Here is a 25,017-nt window from a genome sequence, read left to right on the forward strand (position 1 = left end):
AAGGGAAAATATAAATATAGGGGGTTCATGTATCATGGGGAATGTTTTCATGCTTCAAGGTCGTTTCAAATATCTTAATTTATTTTAAAAGAACCTGATTACCAGAAAATAATTTAAAGCCTTTGAAGTTGTAAAAGAAAACCTCCTCCACGATCCTTCAGTTCTTTAGCTTTTGGTAAAAGCGTGCTGATAACGTGTTGTAGGCCTAACTTACTCTCTTCACCCATATTATTTTTTATTAAAGAATTAATCTCTCCTTAAACCCAAATTTTTACCTAAACTACCATCTCAAACCCAATTCAAAATGTTAAGTTATCTTTACACTCATTCCCTTTATAAAATAACATTTGTAATTGAATTTTTTTTAAAAAGGTGTCCATGCCCCCCCCCCCCCGCCACCCCCTCTTCCAACTAGCATTTTCATGGCTACTTTTTTTTTTGTTTTTTTCTTTCAACTACCAAATCCAGATATTTGCCTTTTTTCTTTCTACTAATGTGCATAAGCAACAAATCAAACAATTCATCCCCTTATATTTATCAACAAGCAAGGAAGTTTATAATCTATGAACATTGGTAAGAAGTTTTTCCTTAGAATTTTCCAATTGTAGAAAGTTTAACAAACCATTCGAGATTGATGAAAAAAATTGAAACCCAAATACTCATTTTCTAAACTAAAAAAATTGAAATTAAACGAACAAAATATTCATAAATTGAGTCATACCTTAGTTGGAGGATTCAAAACTTCAAAATCACCATCCATCAATAAAAAAAACTTGTTTTTCTCTACAAGACCTATTAGGGTTTTAGCCAGAATGAACGTAGGATAAACAAGAAGTGATGGTAGGGTTTAATGGGCTTATTGATAAATTTGAGTTTTATTATTAATTTCATTTTGTACTTAATAATAATTATACAATAGGGTAAAATAGACAATTAACAATTTATATTTAAGTTGGGTGAGAAAGAGATTACATGAGTTCAAATAAAGTTTCCCTTCAAAAAATTGTGAACATTTCTTTTTTTTTTTTTTTTAAAAAAGAAGATAAAGCATGCCACCACAACCTTAACCACTAGGCCACCACCATCGTTGCCGCCACCATCTCACCATCATCCTCGCAACCACCATGACCACTACCGCCATTACAGGTCATTAAGTATCATACATTGGAGTTTTCGAAACGTATAATTTAACAAATTATTAAAATATATACGAAAAATGAAAATTTTAAAAAATACATGCTGACGTGTATACGCAAATTTACTCACCATAAATTTTAATTATTTTGAACTTCGGATATGCACTCTACTCATTTTGATTCAGTTTTATGGATCACTAATTACTTTTGTTTTCTAAACTTGGTCAAAAGCATTTATATTTTCTTTTGGAAATACACACCGATGATTTTGATAAGGTTTTTTTTATTAGCACCCCACATATTGTTGAATGCACCCCACAAAAAATTCAATATTAAATTACTTATTTATTCTACTATGCAATGACAATTTCAACCTTATTAAGTTTAAAAAATAATAATAATAATTCCAAATACACCCCACATCACTTTTAATGTATTATTTATCTTCTTCAATTATCAAAACCCTCCCGCCCTCCATTGTTGAACAATATCCTAACTAATGAAACTACAAACACATTGATTGAGAAAACCCTAACAAAATGTCTATGAATATGCCAGTGTTATTGATCACTGTGACTGGAAGAAATTATTTTCTCTCCAACCACATATTTTATCACATCCCGGCATTTACTATGCTGAAAAACTTCAGAACTTATGCCTTTGAACTAGCTCTGTGAATTGTAATGCCAACAGCTTAAAACTTTCAATAATTGTTTTTTATTTTTATTTCTTTTGGTATAGTAAAGTTACATAAGATCTTGAGTTTGGAAGTGACATAAGATTTGCCAATCTGCACAAAGATAAAAAAATTTAAGATAAGTGTTAGCGTCCAAATCGGTTAATGATAATATGCTCTCAAGCTGGAAACGAAAAACAAGTTAATCATAGAAGTAATTAGCCTAGGAACAGCAGGGTATCTAGATTCAATCCATCAAAATTAAAAATGAGTATTATAAAATTTGAAGAAAATGGGGTGTATATAGAAATATAATGTGTGTTTTGAGAATGTGGGGTGTGAGAGTATTATGGAGAGGTATGTGGGGTGTATAAAAATAATTTTTAATTGAAAAAGTAAATGTGGGATGTATTAAGTATGTGAGGTTTATTCAACAATTTGTGGGGTGTTAATATAATAATTTAAGGGGCTTTGAGAGATAAGGACTTATTAAAGATGACATTTAGAATATAACCTACAAGGTTTTTAACATCTAAAAAAGATCCTTCATTTTAATGCATCATGACATGTCACCTATAATAATACCACATATTTTACCACAATTTACATGGTTGCCATCTTAATTTTTTAGAATGTAACCTATACTTCTGATTTCAGAAATGTAATAAAAGGGGTGCGAAAACATTCGTATCACAGAATTGAAAACAAGACGTGAAAGCAGGCTACAATTGCACCTGTAATCAATGAAAATTTTCAAAATTTTAAATGGCAACTGTTACAAAACAGTATTTTAGGTATTTTTACCTTCTACAACTCCATAAAATTCTGTTTGATGCTACAATAAAAAGAGAAATTATTGTTCGGCTTAACGATTCGCTACCTTCGTCGGAACCCAAGAATCACTTGTAAGCTACAGTTTGTATTTTAATTGTTTTAATCAACACAACAGTTTGTACGATTTGTGTTGTTGTTGTCTTAATCATAAGCTATATGGTGTGGAAAATATGTTGTAGCCTTCATAATCAACACACTAGTTGATACTTATGTAGCTTGTTGGTATAGTTGGTATGTTTAGGTTCGATAGATTTCATTGTTTTAGCAAGAATTGATTATTTTGCAATGCACACCATGTGTTTGTTGAAAGCCTATGTGGTAAATTTGCATTTGGTGGTTTTGTTTTTAGTTTAGGTACGGCCAATTAGGTTCGATCGATTCGGTACAATCAGTTAGGTACGTAGGATGTGAAGTACAGATGGAAACATTGTAAGTAGAATAGGGTGTGATGTGAAGGTGGGGGATCTAATCTCATTGAAAAATAGTGTAATGTACATCGTAGCTGGGTAGGGATTGAGGATATGGCCTAAAGTATTTGCTAGCTGTGAAGTGCCATCATTTTTTTGAATTTTTATACGGTCATTTAGGTCTCGTCGATCGGTATAATCAGTTAGGTACGTTACATAGGATAGGTTCAATCGTTTCGGTACAGTCAATAAGATCCAGAAAACTTATGTTTGATTCCAAACAACACCTGATGACTTATATTTGATTTTGAACAACACCAGAAGAACCATTGCTATAATTGAAAAACTTATATATGTTTGCTCAGTTGTCTGAGCTTGACAATGATTTTTACAATAATGGGTTGCCTTCAAATCCAACACCAATCAGCAATCCCAGATTGGATTACGGGTTAAAAAGCGTGGAAATTGCCAGTCAATGTCACAACGTCACAACAACGGTAGGTGCAGTTGACGATGAGTAATAAAACTAAAATCACCAAAAAAAACCTAGTTTTATCGATTTCGGGTTCATTATATAGAAAAGAAGCGTGAACATCGTCATCAGCAGAGAAGGAGAAAAAAACTTCATTGCCGCCGAAGATGGGGAATTCCATTGTAACCGAAAGAGGAGAGATGTGAAAAATCAATAAATACAAAACATTAAAACATTGATTTGTACCTAAGGGTAAGTAGGGAAACTAAAACTACAATAAAAATGATTAAATATGACATGGTATACAATAATCTAACAAGGAGTACTATTTTTAGTTTTTAATCTATTGAAAAAATAATCTTATTTAGGGATTAAAATGAAGTGTTCTAATAATTTTATTCTTGCGTCGGTGGTGAATTTGATCATATTTACGTGCGAATGCATGCACAAGATCTCCAGGTCCTTCACAGTTTTGGGACAAGAGTGTGGGAACCTCTGCCACTCCCCTCTCCCTCGCAAATAAAATTGCCGCCATTTTCAACAAACCGACAAAGGAGGTGCTCCGCCTCTGCCCGGTCCATTCCCTGCTCCTCCGCTCCAAACGCCTCCACTCCCACCACCACCACCTCCCCAGCATGCCTCACAATCTCAGCACCAGCCGTCCGATTAAGCCCCTTCGTTTCAGCTACGCTGTGCCGACCGAAGTCCGAGATTTCCGTTGAACCATGCGCCTCTTCTGTGTCATTGGAAACCAGAACGACGCTGCCTCTGCATCCCAACCGGGTCTCTGCCAGTTCGCTCCAGTACACGCCCGGCTCCTCGAAGCCTTGCCCGACCGTTCGGCCACAGAGGGAAACGACAATAGGAACATTGTCGACGCCAGGGAGTACTTAACTAATGATAGGGATTTTTATCACCTGAAAAGTAGGGATAAAAACATTTAAAAATACTTGTAAGAGTACAAGGTTATTGTAGTATAGCAGCTCAAGTATGGTCGTTTTACGCAGGGATTGAATGAATAATTTATGTTAATACCAAACTTAATTAATTATTTGAAAACAAAGTTTAGAGAAAGGTGATTTAACGATCTAAAATATTAAAAACGAATTTAATTAAAAACAATTAAATAAATTGAGAAAGTAAAGAAAACCAAAAGAAAATAGTTTTGCAAACACTAGAGTTCCGCCGTCACCTTAACAATCCTACGTAGTTCTTCCAATTATTTATGACTTACACATGCATATTTGAAGGTTAGGTTTTCCTAAAGTATGCTCTACTTGGAACCTCCAACATAAAACTTATATCTAACATGCAACCCGTTCGTGACATCCAAATCAAATGTGAACATGCAAGACTCATTAAGTTTTGTGAAAACCTTTTGAAAAACCATATAACCCTTAAGACGTGTCGTCCATTCTAAGAAGTTGCACGTATTAACCACAAGAAGCCAGCGCCAATTCCAGGGACAACCCTCCGCCAAAATTGCATAAAATTACTTTTCTAAATATCCTAATGGTGGCCAATCATCAAGACAATTAGATAGTTTTAACTCAGTGATTAATAATTCAAAAACTTGTATGCATAATATCATAAGCAAATTGAAAAGAAGCTACATATTCTTGCTAAGGCTCGTGGCCTCGCCCTAGCAAACGAAACTAGTTACTAACAATCATAAAATAAAATATTATTAAGAACATGGATAGAGAACACCTTGAAAATAAACTTGAATCGTCAAAGCCTAGCAAAGTTCTCCAAAATATTATGCGTTCTTCTCCCTCCCTCTCCCTAATGGCTAAAAAACCTTATTTATACTACTACAAAATAAAATCCTCACTAGAAAAGGTCTTAGAATAATACTAGGAAACATAATAAAATAACAAAACAGAAAATAAAAGGTTTCCTATTTGAACTATAATTCGGAGTTCTCAGAAAATTAGTCTTTTGACCAACCAAATCAACTTCGATTTGGTTCCAAAATCTCTCTTTTTAAAGCTGAAGACATCCCTACAAATCTTTAGAAGGTTCGATTTGATCCCAAAATGTCTCTTTTTAAAGCTGAAGACATCCCTACAAATCTTTAGAAGGAATCTTCCTCAAAATATACCATCTTGACCTTCAAAATACCCAAAAAGTCCATAAACGTCAATCTGGGAAAGCTGCACGCTGGGCCATTATTTCATTGCCACGGTCAAACGACTTGGTAGAAAAATCTGGAATTTTGATACAATCATCTTGAAAGACTCACGAACATCCTCCAATTGGAATCACTCCAAAATTCATCCGTTTGGTTACTTTTTGTTCCAAAGGAAGTCCAATGTCCTACATTGAAAATATATACAAAGTATCAAAATTCTACCAAAATAACTAATAAACTATAACTAAGATTATGGTAAAATATATAGCATAATATCGACTCATCAACTAACATTCTGTTGTCAAAGGTCTATGACGTGGCCATCGAATCCCCATTAGAATTGGCTACGAAGCTCTCGGAGCGATTGGGAGTGAATATGTGGATGAAAAGAGAGGACTTGCAGCCCGTACGTGTGTTGCTCAATTGTTGATTTGAGTAGAATTTGAATTGGAAAATTTGGAGATTTTTATTTTTTATTTTTTTTAGGAGGAAATGAGAGCTGATTTTATTCATAAGTTTAAGAAAGCATACAATCTTGGAGGAGGGAATCCTGGACAAGATCCGGAGGTTCCTCCAACCAAAGACTAGAAAAATTATAAAACAAAGCCACCTTGGCCATTCTATGTGCTGCAGAATTAGTGGTTTGACCAACATGGTAAACTCTAACGGATTCAAAACCCCGTAAACTCGACTTAATGTCCTCAATAAATAGTCCATCAACAGAGGTTTCACAGTTAAGGCTGCCAATAGCTTGAAGTTGTGGTGTTCGAATTTGTAGGTTTTCTCGTTCAAGCTTCATGGAGCTTACAACATGATGGCAAGGCTTCCGAGGGAGCAATTAGATCGTGGGTTTATTTGCTCTTCAGCCAGAAACCATGCCCAGGGTGTTGCCTTGGCTACTAAGAATTTGAATTGCAGTGCCGTGATTACAATGCCGGTCACCACACCAGAGATTAAGGTACCTTTTTTTCCTTTGGAGCTAGTTTTTTGAAATTGAAATTTGTGTGGTTGGCTTATTGAATGTTTTGATTGCGTATTGCTTTTGTATAGTGGAAGTCGGTTGAGAGGTTGGGTGCCATGGTTGTTCTTATAGGGGATTCATATACGATGAGGCTCAAGCTTATGCTAAGAAGCGGGCGAAAAAGGAGGGAAGGAACTTTGTACCTCCTTTTGATCACCCGGATGTTATTATGGGGCAGGGCATAGTTGGGATGGAAATTATACGCTAAACAAAGGGTTCATTGCATGCAATTTTTGTGCTTGTTGGGGGTTGTGGCCTTATAGCTGGTATTTCTACATATGTAAAGAGGGTTGCTCCAAAGGTATATATGGTTTTGCTGTTTTCAACTTTCTTATGATCTTGAGGCTTTCTTCTCGGAAAAAGTTGATCTTTTATTTCCTTGTTGTTTTGAAATAAGTCTTTAGTTTCATATCGTGTCATTTCGAAAGATTGCTGATTGTGTCATCTCTTACGCAGGTAAAGATTATTGGTGTGGAGCCCTTTGATGCAAATGAAATGGCGTTGTCACTACATCATGGCCGTGAAAGAGGTCGGTGAAGAGACCTTCCGCTTATGCAAGGACATGGTTGATGGTGTAGTTCTTGTTAGCCGTGATGCTAACTGCGGCTCAATAAAGGTGAAACGTTTTTCAAGTCTTGAAATTTTTGAGATCTTAAAAGTTACAATCTTAATGTTTTTTATGTAGGATATGTTTGAGGAAAGAAGGGGCATTTTAAAACCAGCGGGTGCACTTTCTCTTGCTGATGCTGAAGCTTATTGCAAGTATTATGGTCTTGTGGAAAAATGAGTTTTGATATACTTCCAATAATGATTTTTGTTTACAGCAAGAGCACAATATAAAGTAGCAAACAAAACACAAGGGAGATGGGACACGCCACATTCTCCTTGATTTAAGGACTAAACAAATGGATTTTGACTGATTACAAGGCATTCCTTGATTTAAGGAGATTTACATCAAACAGTCACCTAAAAACCCTAGTTTCTAGGAGCACCAGCATGTTGTTGCAGGAAGTATGATGCTCGCAGGAAGACTGCAGGAATGAGCAGCGATAAGACTTGCTGCTACTGAAAACTAGGGTGGCTGCAGGTTTCCCTTGTTGTGGCTTTTCGTTCAAGACTCTCCCTCAAGCTGGATCCATAAGATTAATGGAGACAAGCTTGCCAAGAAGGTGCTGAAAAATGTGTAGCTGGCAATGCCTTGGTAAACAAATCAGCCAATTGATCATGGCTACGAGTAAAGAGAGTTTGAATAACTTTGGATTGAACTTGAGCTCGCACATAATGGCAATCCACCTTAATATGCTTGGTACGTTCATGGCAAACTGGATTGGATGCAATGTGCATCGCAGCTTGGTTGTCGCGCATAAGGGGCATCGATGCATTGCTAAGGAACCCTAAATAAAAAAGAAGACTTTTAAGTCATATAAGTTCACACACAGTGGAAGCCATTGCTCGATATTCCGCCTCAGCACTAAAGTGAGCAATGACATTCTATTTTTTGCTTTTCCAAGTGACCAAATTACCACTCATGAAAGTACAATAACCCGTGGTTGACTTTCGATCGACAGCATTGCCCGCCCAATCTGCGTCTGTAAGCCTTGTATTTGGGTTGAACCATTATTTCTCATGAGAATACCACGCCTAATGGACCCTTTAAGATACCGTAGTATCCTCTCAACAACATAAAGGTGTGTAACAATGGGAGCATGCATAAATTGGCTAACAAGACTCATGGCATAAGTAATATCGGGTCGTGTAATAGCAAGATAAATGAGTTTACCAACTAATCGTTGATAGTAACTTACGTGAGTGAGAAGTTCCTTAGCCGTGTCCAACTTGAGCTTGCAATCCAAGGGAGTAGTGACTGGTTTACAATAAAGCATGCTAACCTCTTGAAGAAGATCCAACACGTACTTTCTTTGGTTCAAAAACAGTCCATTATGGGAAGTTGCCTTCTCAATGCCAAGAAAGTAGTTTAGCTTACCAAGATCTTTGATAGCAAACTTCTGATGAAGAGACTGTTTGAGGGACACAATCTCGTCCATATTTTAACCAGTTATGATAAGATCATCGACGTAAATTAACACCACCAATTTACCCAACGAACCTATGCAAATAAACAAGGATGAATCTACATTACTCTTAGAAAATCCTACCTCTTCCAAAACCGAACTTAACTTAGCGTACCATGCTCGAGGAGACTGTTTTATCTCGTAAATGGCTTTGTGGAATTTACAAACAAGGCCATTTTGGGAGGCTTGAGGATGTCCAAGGGGTAGTTGCATATATACTTCTTCTTCAAGTTCCCCATGCAAGAATGCATTTTTCACGTCCATTTGGAATAAGAACCAACCTTGGTTGACTACCACAGAAAGAAGAACCCGAACTGTATTTATCTTTGCTACAGGTGCAAAAGTCTCCTTGTAGTCCACCCCATACATTTGAGTAAAGCCCCGAGCCACCAATCATGCTTTATAATGCTCAACTTATAATGCTCAATAGAGCCATCAGAATGAAATTTGAGTTTGTAAACCCACCTACAGCCCACGGCTTTCTTGCCACAAGGGATGTGGACAATACTCCAAGTGTGGTTGTCATTAAGGGCTCACAATTCCTCGTCTATAGCTTGTCTCCATTTGTTATGAAGATTGGCTTCCTGAAATGTATTGGGTTCATGGTGGTTTGAGATAACACTACGAAAAGCTACATGGGAAGGTGAATAGTGATGATATGCGAGAGTGACTGAATTCCATGCTACAATGGTAACATAATCTAGCAGTTTGGGTAAAGGTTGGCATGCTCTTGAAGGATTTCTTCTAACTGGAAGTGGGTCAACCTCTTGACGGCAGAAAGATGTTATGGCTTCGTCATGGGACTGTGGCACATGGCAGGGACTTAAAGAATCAGGAGAATGAGAGGCATCAGAAGCAGGAGCATGAGCTACATCAACTTGAAGATAGTCTAAGTTAATATCCCTACTAGGATTAGGCAGCGGATTCAAATCCTCCCAAGTCTCCCCCTTACTTGAATCTGCGGTTCTTTTGTGAAAATAAGGAATGGAATCCTCAAATTTTACATCTCAAGACACCACAATCTTGTTAGTAACATGATTAAAACATTTATACCCTTTCTGAGTTGAAGAGTAGCCCAAAAATACACACTTAATAGATCGGGGATCCAACTTATAACAATGATGCTTGAACATGCACAAAACATGTACATCCAAACACTTTTAAATGTGACAAATCTATGGGCCGATTCTTAAGAACTTCATAGGATGATTTGAACCCCAAAATTCGACTTGGAAGCTTGTTTATCAAATATGTGGTAATGAGCATGCCTTGTGACCAAACTTCTTAGGAATGTTCCTGTGAAGCATCAGAGAACATGTCTTCTCTAGGAGATCTCTATTTTTCCTCTCGGCCACCCCATTTTGTTGGGGTGTCCCAACACAACTTGTTTGATGAAATATGCCATGCATGCTCAAATATTGTGTCATGTTGTTAGACATGTATTCGGTGCCATTATCCGATCTTAATGTGTGAAGGTTGGACTCAAAATGAGTAGTAACAAGGTTGTGAAAGTCTTTCAACATTGTAAACACTTCACTTTTGAATTTCAAGAGATATAACCAAGTGATTCTTGTGAAATCGTCAACAAATGTCACAAATTATTTGTAGCCATCAAATGATTCATTAATTGGACCCCAAATGTCCGAGTGTACAATTTCAAAAGGCTTACTAGCTCTAGACAAGGAAGAATTAAAAGGTAGTCTAGCCAATTTGGAGAAATTACAAGTGTCACACTTTATAAGAGTTTGACACATAGTAGGAAATAACTTAGACAAAATAGGTGTGGACAAATGTGCTAGACGTTGGTGCCATAAATGTGGATCTTGGGGCTGTTTTGAACTTGAGGCTGCACTAACTTGGAAGGCTTTGGACAGTGAGCCATTTCTTGGCAAATAGTAAAGACCATTGAGAAAGAAACCTTCACCAATCATCTTCCCAGTGACTAGGTCTTGAAAAATCACATTTTTGTTTTGTGAGAAATTGCAAGACAGTTTAAAGTGTTGGTCATTTTTCCAAGGAAAGAAGTTGAAAAGGGAAGGCAGGGACATATAGGGCAGTGGACTCAACTTGGTTCGAAATTAACCTAATTTTTCCTCTACCCGTAACAGAGACTCTTTTTCCGTTAGCAATAGAAACTGGAGATGACATATTTTGAAATTCATGCAAGTTTGTTCTTTGGTTTGTCATGTGATAAGTGGTACTCGAATCAATGATCCAACAATCATGCACATAACTATTATTTAGAGCAGTAGAAAAAGAATGGAAAATACCTAAGACAGCTTCATATGGTACACCTTCAACCTCTGCTAAAAACCCTTCAAACTTGCCAAGCATAGCAAAATGCTTCTCGGATTCAGTCACCACTGCCTCTTCAACCTTTCCATTCCCTTTCTTGTGTTGAAGAAATGAAGCAAATTCATTTATTAAAGCAACAGGACTTGAAGTAAAATCCAACAGCCCATAAGTAGCGACATGATTTGAAGTAGACTCTATGAGGCTTGCCATATGACTGACTTTGTATGGTAAGCTAACAACAACCTTGTATGGTCCCTTGATGTCCTTGTTGAACTTTGGTTTCAGCTTGGGATGAAGTATCCAGCACCAATCCTTGGAGTGACCAATCCCGCGATAGCCAATTCCAGGACAATGATCACACTTCAAGTCGGGGCACTTACCTTTGTAAACCTTCACCTCAAGTGACTGGTAATTCGAGGCATAAGCTCGAGATTCCCACACGGCAACTTTGGTGTACAATCCCATAACTTGTCTTATGACCTCTTCACGTTGAATGGTGGCACACACTCTCGAGAAAAACGGAAGCTCTGAAGTCATCAAAATGTGACTTCTTAAGTCTTTATACTCTGAGCTCAAGCTTGCTAATAATTGAAAAATGCTGTCATCCTCGGCTCTTTTTAACAACATGGTCGCATATGTGGTGTAAGGTCGATAGACATCTAGCTCATTCCATATAATGGTAAGGTTGCCAAGATGTTGCACGAATGACTTGTTTTCTTTTTGAAGAGCTGTAACGTCTCTCTTGAGTTGAAAGACGTGGGCCGAGTTGTTTTGATTGCCATACATTTCCTTCACTTGGTCCTATAGATGTTGTAAGGAATTAGAATAGCTGAAAATTTCAACAATTTTCCTCTCCTTAGAATTTAGCAACCATGACATAACTAACTGATCTTTGAACAGCCATGCTTCATAATTTTGAGCCGAAATTTCTGGTGCTTGAATGACTCGATTGATGAAGCCGAGCTTGGCCCTTCCACCAAGAGCCAAAGTAACTACCCTTGACCAAGGAAGATAATGAAACTCATTCAGCAAAACTGAACTGAGTCTTTGATTTGGGTTGATATCAACCTCAGAGAAATTTGTAGCCGATGAAGCAAGAGAGCTCTCAGCTTCTTGATTGACTGAATTTTCTTCTGCCATATTGTTGGTTGAGAAGAGTGGAAAATCACGACAAAAGGTTGCAAAGTCGGGCCTAAGAAGGGCACTGTTTTGATACCATGTGGAAAAATGAGTTTTGATATATTTCCGATAATGATTTGTGTTTACAGCAAGAGCACAATATAAAGCAGCAAACAAAACACAAGGGAGAAGGGACACGCCACCTTTTCCTTGATTTAAGGACTAAACAAATGGATTTTGACTGATTACAAGGCAATCATTGATTTAAGGAGATTTACATCAAAAATTCACCTAAAAACCCTTGTTTCTAGGAGCAACAACATGTTGTTGCAGGAAGTATGATGCTCGCAGGAAGATTGCAGGAAGGAGCAGCGATAAGACTTGCTGCTACCGAAAACTAGGGTGGCTGCAAGTTTCCCTTGCTGTGGCTTTTCGTACAAAATGTCTTAAAGGAGAAAATGTTGTTGCAATAGCCAACAGGGCAAATATGAACTTTGATAAACTGAGAGTGGTGAGTGAACTTGCTAATGTTGGGTGACAACAAGAGGATGTACTCACAACTGTTGTGCTCGAGAAGTCTAGGAGCTATAAACATTATTATGAACTGATATACTATACTATGGTTTTTTGTTAAGGTTCTAAAAGACGCTAGGCGCTAGTCGGCCGATGAACTAAGGCCTAGCGTCTAGGCTGCTAGGCAGTGGCGAAGCCAGAAATTCAAGCTAGGATGGGCCTTTAAACTAATGAAAGAAATTAGAAAAAAAAATAGTAATATCATGGAAATTTTGATTCAAACAAGAGTGATGGAGCTTTAAAATTTGTATGAAAAAATTAGTATTGAGAGATGTCATAGTAAATAGAACCTGTGTTGACATCTAGCGCAACATTGATAATAACATTATAACTAGCTCAAACTATTATTACGATATTTTTCTTTTAATATTATTGAATCTTCCTCTCGAATATATATACCTTGTTTTATATGAATTAACAAAAAAAATACGCTATTATTACAATATTTTTCTTTTAATACCATTGAATCTTCCCCTTGAATATATATATACACACCTTGTTTTATATGAACTAACAAAAAAATAATTGGCTTAAAAGAAATCAGAATGTTGGCACAAGGGTAGTTATGTATGGTAATTGGTAAAAACATACCAAAAAGTAGCTTTTCGTCAGCAAGCATCGGCCCTAGGACCTAATGAAACCTCTAAAACCTGATATACAAACACACCACATGCACATTATGGAAAAAATAACTACACAATCGATATAGAGTTAACTCCAGGATGGGCCCTGGACTACCCTAGTCTCCATGTGGCTCCGCCACTGCTGCTAGGCGGGGCCTAGGAGGATTTAGATAAATTTATTATATATCTTTAGTATTTTAATGAATTTGGCGGTATGAAATAAAACTTCAAATGATTACAAGTCCGTAGTAATTTATAAAATATTTTTTTTAGAGATCATATTAATTTCTGTTGGATTTAAAGAGAAATAAAGGTGTCAAATATGTGGATGTAGAAAATAAAGTGGCACATTAGGACGCATAAAGATGGGACTCTACACCAATACTTAATAGTAAAGACATCTTCAGCTTGACACCCCATCATTTTTTATGAGAAAAATCAATATGCTAGGGCCTGATAGCCTATGGTTTTTTACAAAAAGCAAGCAACTTGATGCTAGCTGTCCAAACTTGATTGGAGAGAAACTAAGAAAAATTAAATAAAAAAAGTATGAGAGTGGTCAGGTGGTGTGAAAGGAAAAGAGAGAAAGTCATTTCTCATCGTCTTTATCTCTTCCTCTTCGCCAAACAGAGAACCAGAAACTCAGAAAGGCAAGAATGTAGATGATTTGCATTCTTGAAAATGGAACAAAATTGAAATTCATTGACCTCCTAGGCCACTCAATCACCCGCCTAGGCCACCCAGGCCATATCGGCGGCTGCCTAATGAATCTTTTTTTGTTTAGGGAAATTAGCTAATTGAGTATAATATAATGACGACATTGCTACAATGGAAAAAAGATGGACATTTTTAAGGGATATGCCTAGCTAATTATCCATTCAACAAGCAAGTGAAGACTGTTACTACTACAATGGATCTTGATGACTACATAAGGAGGCATTTTGAACATGGTAGGCATTTTGATGGCCCCGAGGACTTTAGTAAGAGTGATGGTGATGATGTTGATGAAGAAGATGAAGAAAATCACCATGACCAAGGAGAGATGAAAGCATTAAGAAATAGCATAGCCATAAGTTTGATAAATGCATCTAATATATTATTTTTGTATTGAATAACTTTTACGTATTTAATCTCTTTGATGTATATAATATGTAATTGACTGTATTTCAATTAACTTCAGAACGTAAGACTATAATTATATATTTGATAGTATTTTAACTACATTTTTCTAATATTTTAAAGTAATTTTGTCATAGTAATTATTTAAAATGGAGCTAGGTAAAGTAAGATAGAGATTATAAGAAGAAAAAAAAAACAGTAGATGTAACAAATGACCAATATTTAGGTTTTGATTCCTAAAATATTTCGAATCATAAAAACCCATATTGATCCTTAAGAGGATCTCCAAAGAAGATGTCAAAATGTCCATATAAGTTATAAAAGTAAAAAAAGACAGCTACTAATTGTTTCCAATCAAAATGTTAAATCCTACATGGCATGACGTGGAATGGCAACAATGGGGGTTGCTGTCAAATTTAACTGCAGCTTCAAATAATTTTTAATTAATTATTAAATGTCTTTTATTAATTTTTAGCAGTTTATGTTGTAGGCCTAATTTACTAAACAATTATAAAGATTAGAAAGGGGGTGGTCGGCGGCACATAGATAGAAGAGAGAGATGTGTAATTGTGAGGTGTGTGTTATTCCACCGCATTGTGGCCTTTATTTCTAGTAGTAGGAAAGGTAAATTCCTTACCCCAATAGGATTACAACTCTAATAGGATAATATCTAGTCTAAGAGATATGATAGAATCTACTAAGGATATCCCAGATATGATAGGATTTACACAATCACATTCCTATAATAAATAGTACTGCAACACCCTTCCTTGAGTGTGTAAATACTCAACTAAATGGCGTATCAGGTCATCAGCGATAAAGTAAGTTCAACAACTCAACGATGGATGAAAACATCGCAGGTACTTTGAATATGCTCAACAAGATCTCAACCATGTCTCACGTGTGGCGTTGTGAAGTACGGTGAGTCTTGGAACGATTCGAAGATTTTGCAACTAAGGTCATATTGTGGACCTCCAAGATATTGTGGTATCTTTAACAGTAAAGACATAACCATTCGGGGATATGCCTGGTGCGGGTTTGATAAGTAACCAGCGTCAGTATAACAAATAAGGCAAGCATCATTCTAAGAACCATGGGGTCAGATATGCTCAGGATACTTTCGGATTAGCCTAAATCCATAGTACCTTTCAAGGTAGCAGAAAAAACGTCTTTAATACCAATTCAGTGGCTGGGTGTAGGCGCGATGCTGCATCTTTACCAATAGGTCAACAACGAAGGAGATGTCAAATCTAATGCAATGAACATAGTACAACAAAGCTCAAAGTTGAACTCAAATATGGAACTTCGAATTCCATAACCTCTTCAAGGGCCTCATTTGCATAGAGCGTACGGAAGATCATAGGTATTTTCAAAGGTAACACCTTCTGGGTGTAGTTTGACTGGTAGACCAAAGTACCGTCAGAACAACACTTGAGCTTCTAGTCAAGGTATAAATGTGTTTTCCAAAGATCCTTCACCTCAAATTCCATCTTTATGTGCAAGACAATTTTCTCAAGCTTTTCTAGAGTCTTAGTGAGATTCATGTCATCCACATAAACTGCAACTCTTGCAATTCAGAATAAAACTTCATAGTTTAACACGTAAGGGCATTTATTCATATCCCTGACTTGATCAAATAATCACTTAGACGGGTATACCACAGATGCCGGATTGTTTTAATCTGTAAGTTGACACATTAAACAAGTTAAAAGTGTGTTCCGTGGTTTGGAACTATTTGAGCCAGTCTATGTAATTTTTCAAAAACTTACATGTAAATCTCTGTATCAATATCCTCATGGAAAAACACTAACCACATTCCATAATGTTGCTATCAATCACAAGGCGTTTGAGAGAAACCTTGCACCGTAAGGCTTGCATCATATCATACTATTTCATTTATCTCATTACACTTCATTTCCCATTTGTAACACAACAGGGTTACTTTATGCAGTGTAGGAACGAGAGATCAAAACACACTTTAGTAAGGAATTTGATATGGATTGTAATTTTGATTGTCCAATTAGTTCTACGTTGTCACTAATCAATGACACACAGTTCGATATCATAACTTTTCATTTATGTCGGTAGCTACCATATAATTGAAAACATCATCGATGATAATCTCATTCCAATTCCATTATCTCATCCAAAGTAGTATACTGGACCAAGAACTTCAAGTTTCGGGAGTAATTCGGATTAATATCATGAGATAGACATAATTTGAGACAGCGATCGAGTATCGATTCATGTTGTGCCATGATCTTCCTCTTCTAAGGAAGTGAATCCTATGAACCGAGTGATCCATCGTGCTTCAGGCCAAGACAGATTGATTGTCTATTTGCTGGTGACCTAGATTGTCCAACAGGGGCAGCGCATCCTTCAGGGATGTTTGATGAGTCGATATTATACTATATATTCTACCATATTCTTAGAATTAGTTTATTGGTTATTTTGTGTGAATTTTGATACTTTGATTTATATTCTTAATGTAGGACATTCGACTTCCTCTGGAGCAAAACATGATGAAACAGATGAATTTTAGAGTGATTCAAATTGGAGGATATTTGTGAGTCTGTTGACTTGTTCGTGTAAAATTTTCATAATTTTCTATTGAGCAGTTTATTTATGGCAATGAAATAAAGGAGCAGCGTGCAATGCTGTCAAACTGATATTTTGGGATTCTTTGGGCTTTTCGGCATCCAAAATGATGTCTTTTGGGTTTGAGACCCTTTGCAATTATGTTCGGGACATCTCAAGCTTTAATTCTAGTCATTTTGGGCATATTTGGAGCCCTGGAAGTCCAGAAACATGGCTATTTTGAGGCTGTGCAAATTTTGGGCGAATTTTACTAGTCAATTTAGGACCATGTTTCCTGATTTATTTTAATTTATTTGGTTTCCTAGTATTATTCTAAGTCCTTTTCTAGTAGTATAAACAAGGCTTTTTAGCCATTAGGGTTTTTGAGGAGGAGAAGAACGCATAATATTTTGGAAAACTTTGCTAGGCTTTAACGATTTGTATTTCAAGGTGTTTTCTATCCTTGTTTTTAATAATATTTTGTTTTACGATTGTTAGTAATTAATTCTCTTTTGCTAGGCCGAGGCCACGAGCCTTAGCAAAAATATGTAGTTTCTTTTCAATTTGCTTATGATATATTATGCATGCAGGTTTTGAATTATTAATCACCAGTTTATATTGTCTAATTGTCTTAATGCTTAGCTACCATTAGGATCTTTAGAAAAGTAAATAGATGAAATTTTGGTCAGAGGTCGGGCCTTGAAATTGACGAAGGCTTCTTGTGATTAATATGTACAAGTTCACTTAGGATGAATACCATGTCTTAAGGGTTGTATGGTTTTTCAAAAGGTTTCACAAAATTTAATGAGTCATGCATGTTTAGATTTGATCTGAATACCACATACGGGTTGCATGTTTGATATACGCTCTATGTTGGGGGTCCGAGTAGGCATAAATTAGGAAAACCTAACCTTCAAAATATGCATGTGTAATTCATAAGTAATTTGAAGAACTACGTAGAATTGTTAAGGTGATGGCGGAACCCTAGGCTTTTATAATTTAATTTTTAAAAATCGTTTTGTTTTAGTTTATTTTATTTTGTCTCTTTATTTTTAATTATTTTCTATTAAATTCGTTTTTATTATTTAAATCACAAAAAATCACTTTTTTCCAAAATTTTGTTTTAAGTAATTAATTAAGATTTGGTTTGATATGAATTATTCATTCAATTCTTGAGGAGAATGACCTTACTAGAGTCGACTATACTACAATGGTCTTGTACTCTTGCAAGTATTTTAGTTTTTTTATCCCTACTTTTGCAGGTGGTAAAATTCCCTTTCAATGTTGACTCGACGTCTGTTAAATACATCTATCATTGCTGGCATGTTTGCAGTTGGTATATGATCTTGTCACTTTAGCTAGATCAGAAAAATGAGCCTGGAGCAACATTTTGAAAGTTATAATACATCGCACTTGCTTATCACACTTGTGCGGTACGACGATCAAGATAAGACATAGTGGGCAACGTCCATGCAAATTTGTACCATTCTTACAGGAACTTTGACACTCTTATCTCCCCTAACGGAAGGAAGACTATCTCATTGAACTAATAATCTGCAAAATGAGCGGTAAAGAGATCGCTTGCAAGGGCTCTAAGAGAGCTAGTGCAAAGAAGAATCATAATCGACAAATATTCACATCCTTCTTTAAGGACCCATATTGGTAGGTTGAGGTGGCGCAACTTGGCACATGGAATGCACACCCAAATACGTAAGTATGGAACATCAGGTTCGTACCCAATACCAACTGTAACGTCGAAAATGGTTGGGTGGTAATGGGACTCAAGGCGGACCAATATAGTTGCGTACAAGATTGCATAGCCTTAGGTAAAAATCGAAAACTTCTTGTGTTCCCCAAGGTGTGGTAGATTGATTAAATTGCGCTTTATGATCACTCTGCGAGGTTGTTTTAGGGTAAACATAGGAATTCGATGTCCAATGATAAACCCAAAAGATATGCAACACTTATCAAAAATCTTCAATATGAACTCTCTAGCATTATCCAATCGTCCAGACTTTATGGGATAATTAGGGTGGTGAACCCTTAAAATTGGTCGGGAGGTTTAGCAGCAATGTGTGTGTGAAAAAACATGTGACCATTTTGTCGATACATCAACCAAAACCATATGTATTTATATGGTCCGCAATTTTTGTTAGATTATTCCACATATATTCCCTTGAATCCACTGTAAAAAGAGGGTGATTTCATATCTTTGCAATTGATCATATAGAAATCAAAATCCCTAAATGAGTAGGCTTGGCAAAATGTGCTTGTAGGCACAAGATCCTTACTTTGGTAAAGAGATGTGTCGTAGCATCATTGCTTGACCTCAATGTACCAAACAGTTGTGCCAAGGCGAGTAAACTACTCAAATCACCCAACCTTAAACCGGCCACACATATCATATCCTAGTCGGGGGGAGGGGGTATTCCATTGGCCCTAAAATAAAGCTGCAGGCTCATTTTTCAATGTGGTGTAAAGATATATCACTTTTATTTTTCATCAATGGTTTATTCATGATCATTGTCATCTCGAATATCCTTAAGACTTAATGACATTCTTCCGAAACGGGGAGAATATAAGGTCTCTTAAATGGTAATGTAGTACCATTCATACAACAAGGAGTGTGCTAATGCTCTTAATCAAGTTGGATAGACCTGAAGTCGTTGCTAGAGATGTGATTTAGGTGTAAAGTTAGTGTGCATAGTATCACATTCATCCAGACAACTAACTTTCCCACATTCGTACCTAATCATGTGTTTCATTGAATTCAGCCTCATGTATACAAGAAACATGAGTCAATTAATTCATATTCGAGGACAATATTGATAATATTATCCATAACTAAAACCAACACCAAACTTGAATCCCAGAACATAGAAAATTCTGCTCTTCCAACGGTGTTTGGTGGAGCAAAATTACTCTCACATATTGACTATGAGAATGGCACTCTTTAACGACATTAGTAAGAGCACAAACAGGTGTGTAACCAATGATCTCTTCCATTGAGATGGAAGTAGATTCTGCAAGGTTGAGGTTTGAAAATAATATCCCTTATTCTTGAAGCTTTAAGTCTAAGGTGCTAAGGATCACTCTACTGGTCCGAGTTTAGTTGTGAACTTTTGCTTCATAAAAAGGAGGTTCCTGCAAGAACACATTATATAAGGTACTGATTTAAGTGTAGTGGATTTGTGTTGTTTTAGGAACTCAAGTGTAAGCGCTTTGGGACTATGAAAGGATGTCAATAGTTCAAAGAAGAAAAATAAATTATTGAATCATTAATGGCCAAATGTGGTTTCATGTCTATAATTTTGGATTTCTTGTCAGAATAATGGACTACTGATCACTTTTAATTAATTCAATAAATTGGGATCATGATCATAAAAGCAAAATAATGACGTTCGGGTCATATTAGCGTTTATTGGCTTTGAGGCAAGCGATAATAAAATTAGAGCCTAGTATGGCTTTAACAAAAAACATCCGAAAAATATTTGGGTATGGTTAAGAAGCGGGGGATGCGGGTCGAAAAAACTACAGCCCAGCATGTGTGGGCTGGCTGTGTGAGGCACGGCCTTGCAACAAGCTATAGGGCTTGGGCTACGTAACATGGCTGCACAGTAGCCCAATTGAGCTGCAGATCTATGGGCCAGGGAATGAGGCAAAGCCCATCAATGCTAGGCTTGCTGGCTTTTGAGTAGTGGCACGAAGGAAGCCCATCATTAACTGGCTTCCAGTTGATGTAAGACAAGCCCATTGGCTACTGGCTTTGGTTTATGGGCCAAAACAAAGAAGCCCAGCAAAGTTAGCTTCTGAGAGACAGGCCGAGTCACGAGAAGCCCAACAAGGGTTGCTGGCTTCTGGAACGGGCCGAGGGTATGAAACCCATGCACCAGGGACCTCAGCTGCATGCCTGATCCAATTCGAGCAGGAATCCTAGAGTGCTACCCCGTTGCTAACCCAAGCTTCAGGCTTGGCACGGTTTACATGGCGCGGATGGGTTGTATGCCAGCCAAGCACAACTCGAGGCTGCAGCTTAGGCCATCTCCAACCGAATGGTCCAGATGGTAGAAGGCTGAAAATAGCCCTAAAACCGTCTTCAACTGAGGGCTAGGCCAAAGGGCTCGGGAATCTGGGAGGGCCCCATGGAATTTCAAAGCCAAAGGGCCAAAGGGCTGGCTGCTTTTGGTTATAACCGACAGCATTAAAGAATGATTTTTTAATACTGTCGGTTATAACCGACAGTAATAGGTATTCATAGGCAAAAAAAAAAATTTATTTACTATTAGTGTCAGTTATAACTGACACTAATAGTATGAATTTTTTTTTAATATAACGGCTAGCTGAGTCAACTAGCCGTTGGGTTTTTTTTTTTTTAATTTAAACATTTCTTCTCTTCTATATATATGGTGAAGTTCTTTCAATTCTTCACTTCATTTGCAATATTTCCTTCTTCAATATTTTTCAATATTTCCTTCAATATATTTCTCAATATTTCCTTCAATATATTTTCCAATAATTCCTTCATCTATAATATTTGTTTCAATTTTTCAATAATTTCCTTCAATATTTTTTCAATAATTTCCTTCAATATTTCCTTCATTTTTTTTCAAAAAAAATGGCCTCATCTGCAATGAAAGGTAGGGCTTGGACCCGAAAAGAAGATGAAGCTCTTTGCAAGACTTATAGATGGGTCTCAGAAGATAGTGTGAGGGGGATTTCTAAAACAAGTGAAGGTGTTTGGATTCGTGTGTCCAAAAAATACATAGAGTTCTACGAATGCACCATTCCACCGAATACCCGAAACTACGAAAGTTGTTCTTCAAGATGGAAGAAACATCTTCATCCAAGTTTGAATAAATGGCATCAAGCACTATTAGCAGCCGCAAGTAGACATGAAAGCGTCGCCAATTACTATGACGAAGTTAGTGTTTTCACAGTTTATTTTAAATGTTTAATTATATTACATTTAATTTTTGTAATTATATGTCATTATATTACATTTAATTTCATGAATTAATTTCATTATAGGAAAAAAAAAAGAAATTATGAGCCGACGGCAGTTGTTTGTGACAGACTATACTCCTACGATGGCGGATGATGGATATAATAATAATTATGGATATTAAATTCAAGTTGTTGTAGTTTTTTAATTTAATTTGTCATTTTTAAATTTTAGTTGTAGTTTTTAATTTTAAGTTATTGTTGTTTTTAAATTTAAATAATAAATTATGTTTAGCCCTTTAGCCCGCAGTTGGACACGGTTTTTTGTGACAAGGCTAAAACGAGCCCTCTGGCCCTCTGGCCCTCGGTTGGAGAGGGAGACAAATATGGCCCTGTACTGTTCATTAAAATATTAATATCTTGGAGAATCTTGGAATGCCAGAGGGCTAAAACGAGCCATCTGGCCAGCCCTTGGTTGGAGATGGCCTTTGCTACAAAAAAACCTTATTAATTTTTATTTTTTTTCAAAAAATTCCTAAGGTTGGAAAACCCCTAATTACTTCTAATTTCTTTCAACCTTCTGATTTTTAATAAAGAATTATGATTTGAGATATACGAAGATTATATGCATATTATGTTATTTTCTGGGAAAGTATACATGTTTTACAGTGAGGGGTTAGAAATGTTATTAATTGAAATGTTTTCAAAAAGCTTTGTTTTACTGACCCACTCAACTTTGTTTTGCGCCCCTCCAAGTTCTAGTTATCAACGTTGGTGGCCCACGAGGATTCCCACGGCATTCTGACAGACTACTCATGTAGGACTCACCTTCGGGTGTTGTAATTTAGTAATGTTCCTACTTGACTGCACCTAGTACTTATGCTTTGAATATGTGTGTTTCACACTTAAACTTACTCTAGCATGCTATTTGGATATTATTGCTAGTATTTGGTTTTTATTTCTTCGTATTTCTCTTACCTATTGCTTCCGCATCGCACTTTTGGTTACGTCACACTCACGTGACAGCCAGTACGCCTTGATTCTAGGATCGGGGTGTGTCAGTTTGGTATCAGAGCCTAGGTTTGCAGTCCTGTATAAATTGTTAATCCTTTAATGATCTTTTGCTGTCTTCTGTCAGAACTATACCGCCTCGTAGGGAATCACGTCGTGCTTCTGAGCCTAATTTCCCTGATATAACTCAATTAGGGGAAGCGATGGCCCATGCCTTTCAGAATGCAATCCGTCATTCTCCTCCTCAGAGAACACCCCTGGAGACTATGTATAATCTGAAATTAGACCGCTTCATGGGTAATGAGGGTCATAAAGGGGCAGAAAAGTGGTTAGACCATATTGAGAAAACTTTACAGGTGATGTAGAGTCAAGGGAATCTTCCTGCTAATAGATTGGTTAAGACCACTACTTGGTTTTTGGGATGAGAACCAGCAGCTTGGTGGGTAAATCAGACTCAGTTTATGTCACCTGAGATGGCAACTGATTGGGAAGTATTCAAAGAGAATTTTAAGAAAAGATTTGTTCCTCCGGAGTACATTGATTGTAGGAAGCAGGAGTTCACTCAATTGAAGCAAAAGAATATGTCAACGCATGAGTATTACAGGAAGTTTACAGACTTATCTCGTTATGATCCTGATACAGCTGGTAATCAGGCAAAGATGCTTCGTCGTTTTAAGCTGGGAACTAAGAGGAAATGGCGGGCTTTTGCTAGTGCGCTTCCTTGCACCACTTATCATGAGTTTTCTGAGATTTTGGTTCGGATGGAGGATTCTGACAACCTTCCTAGTAATAGTGAGGATGATTAAGATAAGAATGATAATCAGAAGAAAGATGATAGGGGTAAAGGTATCTCCACTCAGGGACCCCGTAAGACATAGAATTTCAAGAAAAGTGGAGCGAGCTCGAGTTCTTCCAGCGGAGGATTTAGTGTCACATGCCCGAGGAAAGGTGGAAGATTTGCTGATGGACCCAGGTTTCAGAGACAGAGAGACTTTGGTGGTGCTGGTGGTTCTGGTGCTCTGTTGTGCCGTCGTTGTAATTTCAGACATCATGGAGAGTGTAGGAGAAGTGGTGGTGCTTGCTACACTTGTGGACAGATGGAACATAGAGCTGCTCAGTGTCCCCAGAGTCAACAGAGGTATCAGCGGTCTATTATGCCACCTCCAGCGCCGATTCAGCAGAACTTTGGATCAGGCAGTTATGGTCAGACGGGTCGTGGTGGTGCTTACCATTATCAGGGTGGTGCTGCTCTCTATGCTTCCAGACAGAATCAGTATTCCCAGGATCTCAGTGGTATCAAGGAGGTCAGCCCCGACAGGGAGAGGTTGCTGCTAGCAGTGCAGGACCATCTAGGCAGTCTAATCAGCCAGGACAGGGACGTATTTCTCAAGGGCAAGGTAACCAAGGTAACAGAGGTCGTGGTGGACGACCGCAAGCTCAGGGACATGTTAATCACATATCACTGCAAGATGCTCAGAACCATCCAGATTTGATTATGGGTACGTTAAATATTCTTGGTCATTTTGCTAGAGTTTTGATTAATTGTGGTGCTACACATTCTGTGATTTCTCATACGTTTGCTCAAATGACACAACCTCACCCTACACCTCTAGGATTTGATTTAGAGTTTGCTATGCCTAGAGGGGACAAATGTTACATTGATAGTGTTTATCCTGGGTGTCCAGTGATGGTAGATGGTGTAGTTATGCCAACTAATCTTATCTCGTTAGATATTGTGGATTTTGATGTGATTTTAGGGGCAGATTGGTTGCATTGTAATCGTGCCCATATAGATTGTTATGGGAAATCAGTTACTTTTCATCGTCCTGGACTACCAGAGGTTACTTTTGTGGGTGAAAGAAATGGGGTGAGACATGGTGTTATTTCGGCCATGAGAGCAAAGAAGTTGTTATCGAAAGGTTGTCAAGGATAAATGATGTTATTCCTAGCAGTGTGGAGGACGTTGGAGTAGTCAGGCACTATCCTGATGTATTCCCAGATGATTTG

General features: G+C 37.2%; 1 pseudogene; it reads left to right on the top strand.

The window, feature by feature from the left end:
• The first annotated feature begins 3,963 nt into the window (after window positions 1-3,963).
• Window positions 3,964-23,816, top strand: LOC103454791 (threonine dehydratase biosynthetic, chloroplastic-like; annotated as a pseudogene).
• The last annotated feature ends 1,201 nt before the right edge of the window (window positions 23,817-25,017 follow it).

The sequence above is a fragment of the Malus domestica genome, chromosome 14 (genome assembly GCF_042453785.1).
Source record: "Malus domestica chromosome 14, GDT2T_hap1".
Lineage (NCBI taxonomy): Eukaryota > Viridiplantae > Streptophyta > Magnoliopsida > Rosales > Rosaceae > Malus > Malus domestica.